Raw genomic sequence first — 13,341 nt, forward strand, 5'->3', positions numbered from 1 at the left:
AATTGTGCTTGTAGTTTGGCAGAATTGGTTCAGGGGGTTGGTGACTGAGTTACATGTTGTGGTCATTGTGTCTCAACTACCAGTATTTGTGTGTAAACAATTGAGAAAAACTGTAAAGACTTCTAATAGTAAGGAAAACCCTGGTTTTTACCCAGGTGGCCCTGGTTCAACTCCCGGTATGGGAATTGGTTTTTAGCTGGTGAAAGTCTGCAGAAAGATCTGTACGATCTCTGACATTGGTCCTGTATTAAATCAGAGCTGTAGTTACGTACGTAAAAAGGCAAAAAAGTGGAAGATTAACTCAAGAAGTGTTTAATAAAGATGAGCAAGTACAGCTGTATCTGTATCTGTTAACCATGTGAATTATCTGTATCTGAATCTGGCGGGGCCAAACCCGGTAGTGGACAGGATTTAGGCTGAATCCCATTTCTTTGTCTTACCCCTACCCCCTGGCCCTTGAAACCAAGGGGTAAGGGGTAGGGGTGAAAACATACTCCTTTGAAATGGGACACCACTTGGTGACATCACCATGTAGTATTAATCACAAACTTCCAAGATGCCGTCTCTGTCTGTTGATTGTGTGGGTTTGGACAACAGTGGCATATGCATTTATATATTTATATATTTTATAGTTATTTTAAGTTCACTTTGGTAGTGCAGAGGCAGATGTTCTTATCTGTGTAGTACTTAGGTCTGTTTGTAATCTGTATACACATGTCTGCATGGTGTGTTGTATATCTGTTTTAGTTATCACCGTTTTGAATGTCATTGATGTTCACAAAAACATTTTGTTAACAAAAATCTGTCTTTATTGCTGATAAATTGAACATAACAGGCAAAAACATTACATAAAATTATGTTACAGAACCATTATCAAATATTAGAACCATAACTAACATGTCACACACATAAAAAGGCACTCATGTGTGTAAAACTAAAAAAATACACACAACACCACAAACCCACAAATTAACTACAGCTGTTCTGATATTCCAGACCAGTCTGAAGCCTGTTGGCCAGTAACCCCCCCCTCACATTTCATCAGTGTCCCGTATCAAAACCAACAACAATATACAAGTACATGAACGAGAATTAATTCCAACTGATTACTATAATACAGTACCAATGCAATAATGAATGGGTACAACATGAACACATGATTTAAGAAACCTCTGCTCGTTTTCAGTCCCAAAGTGGATCAGCTGCTGTTTACTGCTGCTCCAAGTAAGCTCGCGTCCTCTCTTGATTTTGTAATTCACTGTCTATGGTTCCAAGGGCCATACACCCCTTTTCACTTGTTCAAAAAAAGTATTGGGACAGCACTAGGTTTCACGTGAACGCGCAAAACCAAGGGGAAGGGGTGAGATAGAGAACTGAGATTCAGCCCAAGACCTCCTGGAACACAAACTAAGTGGTATGCCCCCTTTTTAATACCTCAGAGTATCAGACAACACAACAAGCACTTTAAATGTACATGATTTACAGTTTCTACTTTACTATGTATCTATTTACAGTATTGTACTGTAGTATATTTATTGTTTTGTGTTTATGCTGCAGTTTTTATGGGTGTTAGATCAGGTTTGAGTGCTGTGATTTCTGTTTTTATGGATGAAATAACCTAACATACCATTATGGACAACCAATGCATCTCTCAGCATTTATTTTCAGTTTGTGTTACAAGATTTGCAGGAAACGTTGTAATGTCCAGCAGAAAGGCAACAGTAGTGTGTTACTTTTTGACTATAATTTATACCATAGGTTTTGAAGCCATATACAACATTCCCATTACATGTTTTACCACAGTTTCTTCTTTTATTCAGTGATATTTATATCTCCTTGCGGGAGTCATCCCAAAAGGATTAATAAAGATAAGTTTAAGTATATCTCAGAAAACAATCCAAAAAAACATGAAAATCTTCCAGGGATGTAGCTCAGTGGTCTTTTATACCTCAGGCTATCAGAAAGCCCAACAAGCACTTTAAATGTACATGTTTTACAGTTTCACTGTATTTATGTACTTGTACTGTAGTGTAGTATATGGCATCAAACTCCAGTTTGTTACGTATCTGTACTGTAGTGCAGTTTATTTATTTTGTAATGCCCCAGTTTTTTTTCCAGTGTTACAGCAGGTATGAGTACTGTAGTTTCCATATTTATGGATGAAAATCAACTTGTCATGCAATTAAGTTTACTCTTCAGCAGGTGGAGACATTACACTTTAGACACTTAGTTAAACATGGAAATAAACTTCATGCTAATACAAAGCACAGGAAATAGCAGAGGATGGTTTTGATCCATCGACATCTGGGTTATGGGCCCAGCACGCTTCCCCTGCGCCACTCTGCTGTGGTAAAGTGAGTCAACCAAGGTTCCAACAATTTACGGGTTGTAAAGTTAAACATTTGGTAGAACTTGCAACTATCTTTTATGTGAGCTTCCTGATTACTCACACATTGATTATTCACATGTAACATTTGTGATTGGCTGGTGTTTTAAAAAAGGGCATTGTGAGTACAGATATAAACATCAGTAAGTAGTCTACCAAGTTGCCTCTTATCATTTTAGTTTGGAAAGCGGCACACCAAGTCAGTTTTACCATGATGGTTTGGACTGGGTCGACTAGGGTTTTCTGCTGCTCTCGAGCAGACGGCTGTACTCACTCTGGTTTCTCTTCATAACACACAAGTCTTTCGCCTTTTACTAAAGACTTCCTTGGAGGGGAACGCCGATGAGTTGAAACTGTTTTTGGTGGGCTTTGGTGTTAGGCTGAGCCTTTTGTACTTGTGAAAAACAAATATGCTGTCCTTAACTAGACTCAGATTATTAACAGCAGCTAAATAATAGAAGCAAGACCCTCGCCAATTTTCATGGGCCGTGGACAACGACTGAGACGACAGGACTCCCCCTGGCTGAAATATGGCAAGAATCTCTCTTCTGGGTGGGATACTTGTCAAGTGATCTACGAGTTTATGTGAATGTTTTTGTTTCCCTCCATGGGATGCTATATTCGCTCCCTTCGATAGCTCAGTTGGTAGAGTGGAGGACTGTAGAGGCATAAAGTTGAAATCCTTAGGTCGCTGATTCAAATCCGGCTCGAAGGAGCAGGCTTTTCCAGAGTTTTCCTTCGGGGTTCTATAAAGTATTTCTGATTCTGATGTAGAGATGGACAGGCGACCCAAAAGCATAATACTTCTTGCCGAGACCAAAAAAAAGAGGTGGGGGAGGTAAAACCCCAAGAGGTTAAAGAACCTTTTTTCAGGACACCCACATTTTGTCACTCAATATGGCAGAAATCCTGCAAACAGCTACGATGACCGTTTATCTGTGTGGATTTTAAAATCTATCTGTCAACCCCGACTTGCCCGTATTGGATGGAATGATGTCAATTTGCACTTTTCATCTGTTATACATAACAACCTGGATGCAACAAAGAACCCTTTTCTCCTGTTTTGTACACAACCCAAAGTTTTACAAAACAAAAGATAACTTTTACCAAAACCCTTTAGTTAAATCACAGTCAGTAACTCTACATGTGTTGACAATAAAGATGCTCACAAAACACTGCTCTTGCAATTGCGTTTCTCGTGCACTTTCATGTCCTCTTATTTCCAATATCATGTCTCAGACATTAGTTTGAGATGAGAACAGCAGTTGTCAGAAGTGGGATTTGAACCCACGCCTCCAGTGGAGACTGCGACCTGAACGCAGCGCCTTGGACCGCTCGGCCATCCTGACTGATCCAGCAGAACTTTTAGTAGGACCTGTTTAAATAGTTATAATATGGTGAATTAAACATGTCATGCTATAGTAGGTTCTCAGTCATCCATGTCACAGTTAACAAGGGAAGGTTTACAGTCTAAACGACAAAGGACATTAAACCTGTAAGCTTACTTTAAATTAGATGTGGAAAGTTGAAAGGTTCCACCAAGACTTGAACTCAGATCACTGGTTTCAGAGTCCAGAGTGCTAACCATTACACCATGGAACCTTCGAGAGTCTTGCAAGGGTTTGCTAGGCAGTTTATTTCATAATATCCACATGTATGATATTGAAGGCACACAACAATCACAATGAAGATGAAAAAGCAACAATTATAGGCTAACTTAAGTCATTTAGTTAGCTAAGCTTTCAGAGGATGTGGGAAAAGCAAGTCAGGAACAGGTTTTAAAGGGCTTGCCACAGACAGTGAATTCAGCAGTAGATATGTCTACTGTGTACAATCACATGGTAACTTTACATCTGTTGACCATAAAGATACTCACAAAACACTTTACTTGCAATTGTGTTTCTTGCGCAAATTCATGTCATCTTGAATACAAAGACCTGCTAAGTTCTTTATTCCCAATATCATGTCTCAGACAAAAACAATAGTTGTCAGAAGTGGGATTTGAACCCACGCCTCCAGTGGAGACTGCGACCTGAATGCAGCGCCTTGGACCGCACACGTTATTGGTCCAGGGATGTGAGACTAATTGAGAAGGTTATGAAACCAATGTAAGCTGTAATAAAAAACATTAGGAGTAACACAAACTTCCCTTTATTAGAGAAGGATAAGCAACAAGTAAATTAAATCATGAATGTTTTGGTCTCTGAGCAGTCTGCCATTAATATCATATCTGCGAATATCACTACATTAATATTGTCACACTTAATCTCCGGAGCGCGTCCTGTATAAACCTGAAGCTGAGACCACGGACGCTGCGCCGCTCATCTCTACTTTTACAGAGAGAGTGGACACTGACGCGACTCGCAGGTCTGCTGGCGGGCAGCGACCACCGGCCACCGGGCACCGGGCAGCGGCCGCACGCCAGGCAGCCTCGAAACAGTACCGTCCCACCGGGAAAAGTCCCACTCCGCATCAGGGTGCCAGTGCAACCATTTCTAACATCTAAACAACCGTAGGGTTTAAATCCACGTCGCGACAACAATATAGACAAGTCATGGCCAATGTATGTTAATAAAAATAAAGCGGAACACATGTAGAAGACAACAGAAAAACTGTTGAACACGTTTATTTCGGATCAGAGCCGTAGCTGATTTGACACATGAGACTCCAGGATTAATCTTAGCCTGGCTGTTAGCCTGCTCTGGACCAGGCTAGCCGCAAAGAATACATCTCCATGGTTACTTGGCTGGGCTTAATTCAATCTGGTTTCGTGCAACCGAGTCAAAGCTAAATTCATCCAGGATAACTTGAATATCCCGGCTTAATCCCTTATCCTAGTTTCGTGCAACAGGCCCCTGTTCTTGACTTGCTTTTCTCACATTCTCTGAACGCTTAGCTAACTAAATGACTTAAGTTGGCCAATAATTTTTGCTTTGTTGGGATTGTTGTTTGCCTTCAATATCATACATGTAGATATTATGAAAGAAACTGCCTAGCAAACCCTTACAGCACTTTTAATGGTTCCATGGTGTAATGGTTAGCACTCTGGACTCTGAATCCAGTGATCTGAGGTCAAATCTCAGTGGAACTTGGTTTTAAGCCACAGCACAGGTGAAAAAGATCAACCTTTCAACTTTCCACATCTAGTTTAAATTAAGCTTACAGGTTTAATGTCCTTGGCCAGTTAGACTGTAAACAGTACACTGGTGGGGGCATGTTGAGGAGTCACCTTGTTAAAGCAGAAAAAACCTAAAGAACACTCAAAAGCTTCAAGATAAAACTTTCTTAAGAAGCTTCTTCATGTTCAAGAGAAGGCCTGTTTCCAGCCAGACTATGGATTGATTCATGAAATCCCTGTTATTGATATGTAATCAGTCCCATATGGTCTAGAGGTTAGGATTCCTGGTTTTCACCCAGGTGGCCCGTGTTCAACTCCCGGTATGGTAGTTGGTATCTAGCTGATGAAGGTCTGTAGCAAGTTTTGTAAGATCTAGTTTAATGGTCCTGTATTAAATGAGAGCTGTATGCAACCTATGTCCCTATTATATAGACATAATATGTCTCTAAAATCAAATATTGGCCAGTAATTTTTGCTTTTTAATCTGCGTTGTGATTGTTGTGTGCCTTTAATATCATGTGGATAATATGAAAGAAACTGCCTAGCAAACCCTTTCGACACTCTAAAAGGTTCCATGGTGTAATGGTTAGCACTCTGGACTCTGAATCCAGCGATCTGAGTTCAAATCTCGGTGGAACCTGTTTTTAAGCCACAGCAAAGGGTAAAAAGATCAACCTTTCAACTTTCCCCATCTAGTTTAAAGTGATCTTACAGGTTTAATGTCCTTGGCCATTTAGACTGCAAACATTACGTTGGTGGGGGCATGTTGAGGAGTCACCTGATCGTTAATGTAATTGGAAGAAGCTCCAAATTTGACAGTATTGACTGGAAGTGATAGGCTTTGAGTTACATGGGGGATACACACTTTGCGTTCAGTCTCGTAATCGCCATAAAAATTAAATATCACTGAAATTTGAACTTGTGTTGCTGCAGTCAGAGTATACAGTGCTCATCCTGAATGGACCAGTATAGTGCATCACAATTGCTTGTTGAATGGTGTATTAGCTTTAGAACCCCCCTTTCCCCACAGCTTTTAATTGTCAGATATGGGTGGGGGAGTGGGCACTGTGTCCAACCCTTTCTGTGTAAAAAACAACTAAAGAAGTTTCTTGGATGAGAGACAAAAATTCTGCAGAGGACCTTTTACCAAGTCCAGTTGCCCTCGGCCTAGTTGTGAACTTTTGGGGTAATAGCATGGATCAGGAACCAAAACGGACACATCTGGACTCAATGTGGGCATTGCACGGCTATATTTGACACGTTTAGACCATGAGGACAGTTATCACTTAATTTACCATTAAGGTAAGGCAGGTATATTTGTGGACTCAGTTGGACATTTTGAAGATTATTGCACAATGTTGACCCAATTGTCAGTCTATTTCCCATCTGGCAGGGACATTTCTGGATTCAGGTAGACATTGTGGACAGAAACATTGGTGGATCTTGATTCCCACCATGGGATTTGGCCTGTATTGCACATTGCCTTCACATCCCACGCAATGTATTGCCATTGTCAAGCACATTGCCACCCTGGTGACTTTCTTCCATGTCTCCATGAACGCCCATATATTTGGGCTGACAGTTGAGAAACCTTCCCTTGTTAACTACGACATGGATGACTTAACCCTCTGAGCCCGAGACACTCACCCACAAGTAAAAAAGTACCTCTGATTCATAGTTTAATTACTTTTGAACCATACAGGCGATTTACTCACTTTCGGTTTCGTTTAAATCCTGACGTTTTCGCGTTTACAGCGGTCTTTTCCCTGTCTTTCTAGCCTCTAGAGGGGGTTTTCTATCCAGCCTGGAACTTCCAGCCTCTTTGGGCTTTAAATCCATACTGTTATATCCAAGATTGATCAACTTTATGTCCATAATTCATCGCGTTTTGGCTCATTTTCTGCCGCTGGCTCGCTCCTCCATCTCTGCCCTGTTTGTCCCGTATATTGATTCAGGAAGTACATGCCCATATATGGGAGATAAAGACACCCCTCTTGTATGGAAGGCCAGAGGGGACAAAAATGCCTATATACTCTATTGAAGGCCAAATAATGCACTATTTAGACACATATTTGCTTGTATAACATTGCTGTGGGTGTAATATCAATACATATGACATTATTATGTTATTAATGGCATAAGTAAATGTCATGAGAGCAAAACGTCTTGACTTTTTTGGAAAAAATGCATGTATTTTGTCAACTGTATAAGTTATAATGATTATTTCTTCACAGTGTGACTCCCAAGACATATGAGAAGTGTTTTAGAATGGAAAACGGCTTAGGTTTTACTTGGTTTTACTTATATGTCTGTGATATCAATACATATCTGGAAGATTCATTTATTTATTTATTTATCTTTAAGGCCCTACAACCATTTTTAACATGCAAGTGACCTCACTGCAACCCAAATATTCTAATAACCCAGTTTGTCCTAAAAAAATCTTTCAAAGCTCTTCATGTTCAGGCACCATCTTATCTTAAAGAGCTCAGAGTACCTTATTACCCCACCAGAGCACTACGCTCCCAGAATGCAGGGTTACTTGTGGTTCCTAGAGTCTCCAAAAGTAGAACAGGAGCCAGAGCATTCAGCTATCAAGCTCCTCTCCTGTGGAACCAGGTTCCAGTTTGGGTTCAGGAGGCAGACACCATCTCCACTTTTAAGAGTAGGCTTAAGACTTTCCTATTTGATGAAGCTTATAGTTAGGGCTGGCTCAGGAGAGTCCTGAACCATCCACCGAGAGCCATGGTTCTGCTCGAGGTTTGAGAAGGATCAAACTAGGATGAATCTACAGGGTTACCATAGGAAATTGAAATTGTCTGTGTTGTATGAGGGAAAACCTGACTCTAGGAAATTGCCCTTTATTCCGAGGTCCACCTGGCTCCCTGCTGCCACACAGCTCCCACCAGAAGTTACCAAATTAACTCAATTAGATTTAGAACACTTCCAGCAAAACCACAGAATAGGCTGGACTAAAACTAATCTGACCAACTAAGCCGAGGCACTTCATCAATTAAGCAACAATAATGAGATTGTTATTAAACCGGCAGATAAAGGGAGCTCAGTGGTCCTCATGGATAGAATGTTACCTCTGGGAGGGATATAGACAACTTAATGATACTAATTACTACATTAAATTAAATAAACCCATATATAAAGATACAATACCTCTTGTAGAAAGGATTCTATTATCATTATATATTAAGAAATTCATAAATCTAAAACAAAAACACTTACCTCCAGGGGGATAAAGAGCCCAGAATGCGCCGATTTAACATGCTGCCAAAAATCCACAAAAGCAGAGAATCGTGGAGCCTCCCACACCGGATCCCCCCAGGCCGCCCTATAGTCTCTGACTGTTAGAGTGAAACTGACTACACAGCAGAGTTTATAGATCTTTATTTAAAGCCCCTTTTATTGCTACATCCGAGCTACATCAAGGACACATATGATTTTGTTGAGAAAATTAAAAGTATTATTACACCGTCCTCATCCTTCCTCTTCTCCCTTGACGTAGACAGCCTGTACACCAACATCCAGACACCAGAGGGCCTATTAGCGGTCAGACACGCCCTCCAAAAGTATCCAAACAGCAAAAGGCCGGATAAAGAAATTTTACAATTATTACAAATTAACTTAAACAAAAATGATTTTGAATTTGATAGCCAGTATTTTCTGCAGACGAAAGGCACGCTCATATGCCAACATATTGATGGCTGATCGGGAGGAAAGCGCCCTGGCATCTTGCCAGAGGAGGCCGCTGCACTATTTCCGATATTTGGATGATATTTGGGGAGTTTGGCAGCATTCAAAAGAGGATTTTGAGCTTTTTATACGTACCTTAAACAGCCACACGCAGTCCATTAGGGTTAAATCCACCATCACTCCAAACTCCATTGACCTTTTGGACACAACAACATTCAAGGGGACAGATTTCCCCGACACACACAGGCTAGAGGTGAAGGTTTTCTTTAAAGAGACAGACACGCATGCGCTGTTGTACAGGTCTAGCCATCACCCAAAACATACATTTTCAGGGCTAGTGATATCTCAAATTATTGAGATTTAAGAGAATCTCCACCAGAGCAGAAGATTTTAAAGCTGCAGTTAACACTTTATTATCCTCACTGCTCAACAGGGGGTACACCATGCTGCGTCGCTCTCTGAGAACCTTCACCCTAGTGAAACCTGTGTGTCTTGACCCAATTCTCCCCATCATCACTACATACTCAATTGAAAATGTCAAATTCATTAAACAATTAAAAAATAACTTTATTTTGGCGGGGGGTAACAACATTTTCTTAAAAGATCATAGATTAATTGCGACCTTTAGAAAAAACAAAAACCTGGGGGATATTCTGGTCAGAGCAAAATTGAGACCATTAAAGGAACAAAAGACCAGGTCCAAATCCCAAATTGGACTTCTACAGAAATTATACAATGGTACAAAATCAAACTTCTAAAGAGGTATTTATGATATATAAGATACCAATCGGATTTCTTTAGAAATTTTAGGATGGTCCAGAATCAGACTTCTAAGGAGGTATTTATGACACAGAAAAACACCATTGTCCATATAAAAAATTTGGTTTATTTAATCAGATGTTTAAAGTGCACCAAGCAATATGTGGGCCAAATGGGTAACACCATCCTCATCAGGTTTACCCAACATAGGAGGTATAATATCAATAGACAAAAACAATATAGATATTCCCCTAGTCCAACACTTTATAGAAAATGGGTGGCCCAGCCTCAGGCCCCTCCTGGAGGCCAACCCAGCCTGGACGGTGCAGCAATGCATTAGGAGGGAGAAAGTCTGGATCACCAGGCTGGGCATTCACCTCCCAAGGGGCCTAAATGAGAGATAGGATGGTTGGGGATTGGCTGAAGTCCAAGGTTTGTGCATTTAATTATGCATTTAATCAATTCAATTTTTTCATTCTTAACCCTAACCCTCCGATTCAAATGCGAGGCCAGAGTTGTGCGTTCTGGTAACCAAAAATAGTTAGCTGGGAATCTTGCGATTGACAGACGATCTGCCCCAATACAGCCACATTATACGGTGCAGAACTCAGGCATTCCTACTCTCTAAAACACAACCGCCCAGTTTTAGAATTTAAACATGCATTGTCACCAGACTTTAGTTTCATCTGAGGAACAGGAGGTCAGCAGAGGCCATGATCGTAGAATGCAGGTACATTTTAGTCTGGTAAATTACAGGGATTTTTACACTGGGAATTGTTGATCTTGCGATGGACAGCCGATCCACCCCAATACAGCCATTTGATACTGTGAAGAACTGAGGGATTCCCACTTTCTAAAGTACCACCGCCCAACTTGGGGGTCGAACCCACGAACCTGAGATTAAGAGTCTCATGCTCTACCGACTGAGCTAGCCAGGCACTTCTTAAGTCTTGAGTTGCGGTCTAAAACTTTTAGTTAAAAGTTCTGAAATGTTACAGTTCTAGAATGTTATGTTGAAGTTTCTAGAATGTTAAGCTGCCATTCTACAATGTTAGCTTTAAATTCTAGAATGTTAAACTGCAGTTCTATATTGTTAGGTTGAAGTTCCAGAATGTAAAGATGCAGTTCTAGAACAATAGGTTGAAGTTTTAGAATTTTAACATGCAGTGTTACCAGACTTTAGTTTGATCTGAGGAACAGGAGGTCAGCAAAGGCCATGATCATAGAATGCAGGCACATTTTAGTCTGGTAAATTACAGGGATTTTTACACTGGGAACTGCTGATCTTGCGATTGACAGCTGATCCACCCATTTGATACTGTGCAGAACTGAGGGATTCCCACTTTCTAAAGTACCACCACCCAACGTGGGGGTCGAAGCCATGACCCTGAGATTAAGAGTCTCATGCTCTACCGACTGAGCTAGCCAGGCACTTCACAAGTCTCGAGCTTGCACTGCTATGGTATAAATCATGGTCAAAAAGTAACACCTGTTGCTGTTCTGCTGGACAATACAACGTTTAATGCAAATCTTGTATGAGATAACACAATATTGTTAATGAAGGAACATTCGCGGTTTGGTATATGAGTCATTGAGTCATTGATGAGTCATTAGTTTGCTACCACCCTTGTTGTCTCAATGTCAGAAATCTCAGAAATAACCATAGAATCACAACTTCCATTCATGTGCTTGTGTTCAACCACCTGTCAGTGTATTTTCAGCATCAGTTGTGTTTTTTTTGTTTTAAAACACTTGCGTGTGTTTATCAGTGGTCCTATACCATCAGTCAGAAGAGGAGATGAGAGATTCAGCCGACTGTTGGCACTAAACAAATGGCTTTCAACTGAATGTACCGTCCACTCTCTGCAGTTCATTGACAATTTAAAAATTTTCTGGGAGCGCAGACATCTTTTTAAAGCAGATACACTTTCCCTTAACAACCCAGGAGTAAAGCTGTTCACCTCTAATCTGCTTTACTTTCTGCGCTACACATCTGCTCCCTCTGCCAAGGTCACAAAACGAGAGGAAGACACAACAAAGTGTGGTAGTGATCCACCACAGCCCCACCTGAGCAAAGATTTGACCCTGGGACACCACAGAGCAGAGATACAAAACCTCAACTCCTCTTTTCACCCATCCAGCACCCCTCTAACCCTCTTATCAACCCCGCCTTAACCTAGCCTTACTAAACGTCAGGTCTTTGGCAGGAAAATCCTTTTTAATCAATGATTTTATTATCAAACACAATTCAATTCAATTCAATTCAATTCAATTTATTTATAGTATCAAATCACAACAAGAGTTATCTCAAGACACTTTACAGATAGAGCAGGTCTAGACCACACTCCATATTCCACAAGGACCCAACAGTTCCAGTTTTTTCCTCCAGAGCAAGCAACGGTGCGACAGTGGCGAGGAAAAACTTCCTTTTAGGCAGAAACCTCGGTCAGACCCAGGCTCTTGGGAGGCGGTGTCTGACGACCGGTTGGGATTAGAATGAAGAGTTTGTTTGTAGTAGTTCTTTGTAGCATAGCAGGGCACTGTGGGCGTTACAAGGCACAGCAGGACGTAGCTGGGCACCACAGAGCGTAGCAGGATGTAACATGGCATCGCAGGACATGTAGCGGGACCATGGACAGCTGCTACCCTGATTTTTGGCGCCTCCCTGATCCGAGGAAACATGCTGGGGGGAAAAGAACATAAGGACTCCGGGGAATGACTCCCCGGAGCTAAGTTAGTAACAAGCATTTCTGGGACATAGATGCACACAAATGGAAAGATAGAAAGATAGATGAGAGAGGAGCTCAGTGTGTCAAAGGAAGTCCCCCAGCAGTCTAAAAGAGAGAGAGACATGACCATCCCACTGTCTAGCCGAGGTGGCTATGAGAGAGAGAGAGAGAGAGAGAGAGAGACATGACCATCCCACTGTCTAGCGGAGGTGGCTATGAGAGAGAGAGAGAGAGAGAGACATGACCATCCCACTGTCTAGCGGAGGTGGCTATGAGAGAGAGAGAGAGAGAGAGAGACATGACCATCCCACTTTCTAGCGGAGGTGGCTATGAGAGAGAGAGAGAGAGAGAGAGACATGACCATCCCACTGTCTAGCGGAGGTGGCTATGAGAGAGAGAGAGAATTAAATTTTATTTATATAGTGCTTAATTACAACAACAGTTATCTCTTTGCCTATAGCGGCATAACTAAGGGATGGTTCAGGACTCTCCTGAGTCAGCCCTAACTATAAGCTTTATCAAAAAGGAAAGTCTTAAGCCTACTCTTAAATATGGAGACGGTGTCTGCCTCCCGAACCCAAACTGGAACCTGGTTCCACAGGAGAGGAGCCTGATAGCTGAACGCTCTGGCTCCCGTTCTACTT

General features: G+C 41.4%; 4 non-coding genes across 4 annotated transcripts; 3 read left to right on the top strand and 1 right to left on the bottom strand.

The window, feature by feature from the left end:
* The first annotated feature begins 2,656 nt into the window (after positions 1-2,656).
* On the top strand, positions 2,657-2,770 carry LOC116673511 (U5 spliceosomal RNA). Its single transcript, XR_004327860.1, has one exon. It is a non-coding gene; the product is annotated as a U5 spliceosomal RNA (small nuclear RNA).
* An 882-nt stretch (positions 2,771-3,652) lies between these two features.
* trnal-cag (transfer RNA leucine (anticodon CAG)) lies at positions 3,653-3,735 on the bottom strand. The gene has a single exon. It is a non-coding gene; the product is annotated as a tRNA-Leu (tRNA).
* A 2,026-nt stretch (positions 3,736-5,761) lies between these two features.
* trnae-uuc (transfer RNA glutamic acid (anticodon UUC)) lies at positions 5,762-5,833 on the top strand. Its single transcript has one exon. It is a non-coding gene; the product is annotated as a tRNA-Glu (tRNA).
* A 239-nt stretch (positions 5,834-6,072) lies between these two features.
* On the top strand, positions 6,073-6,144 carry trnaq-cug (transfer RNA glutamine (anticodon CUG)). The gene has a single exon. It is a non-coding gene; the product is annotated as a tRNA-Gln (tRNA).
* The last annotated feature ends 7,197 nt before the right edge of the window (positions 6,145-13,341 follow it).

The sequence above is a fragment of the Etheostoma spectabile genome, chromosome 23 (assembly GCF_008692095.1).
Source record: "Etheostoma spectabile isolate EspeVRDwgs_2016 chromosome 23, UIUC_Espe_1.0, whole genome shotgun sequence".
NCBI lineage: Eukaryota > Metazoa > Chordata > Actinopteri > Perciformes > Percidae > Etheostoma > Etheostoma spectabile.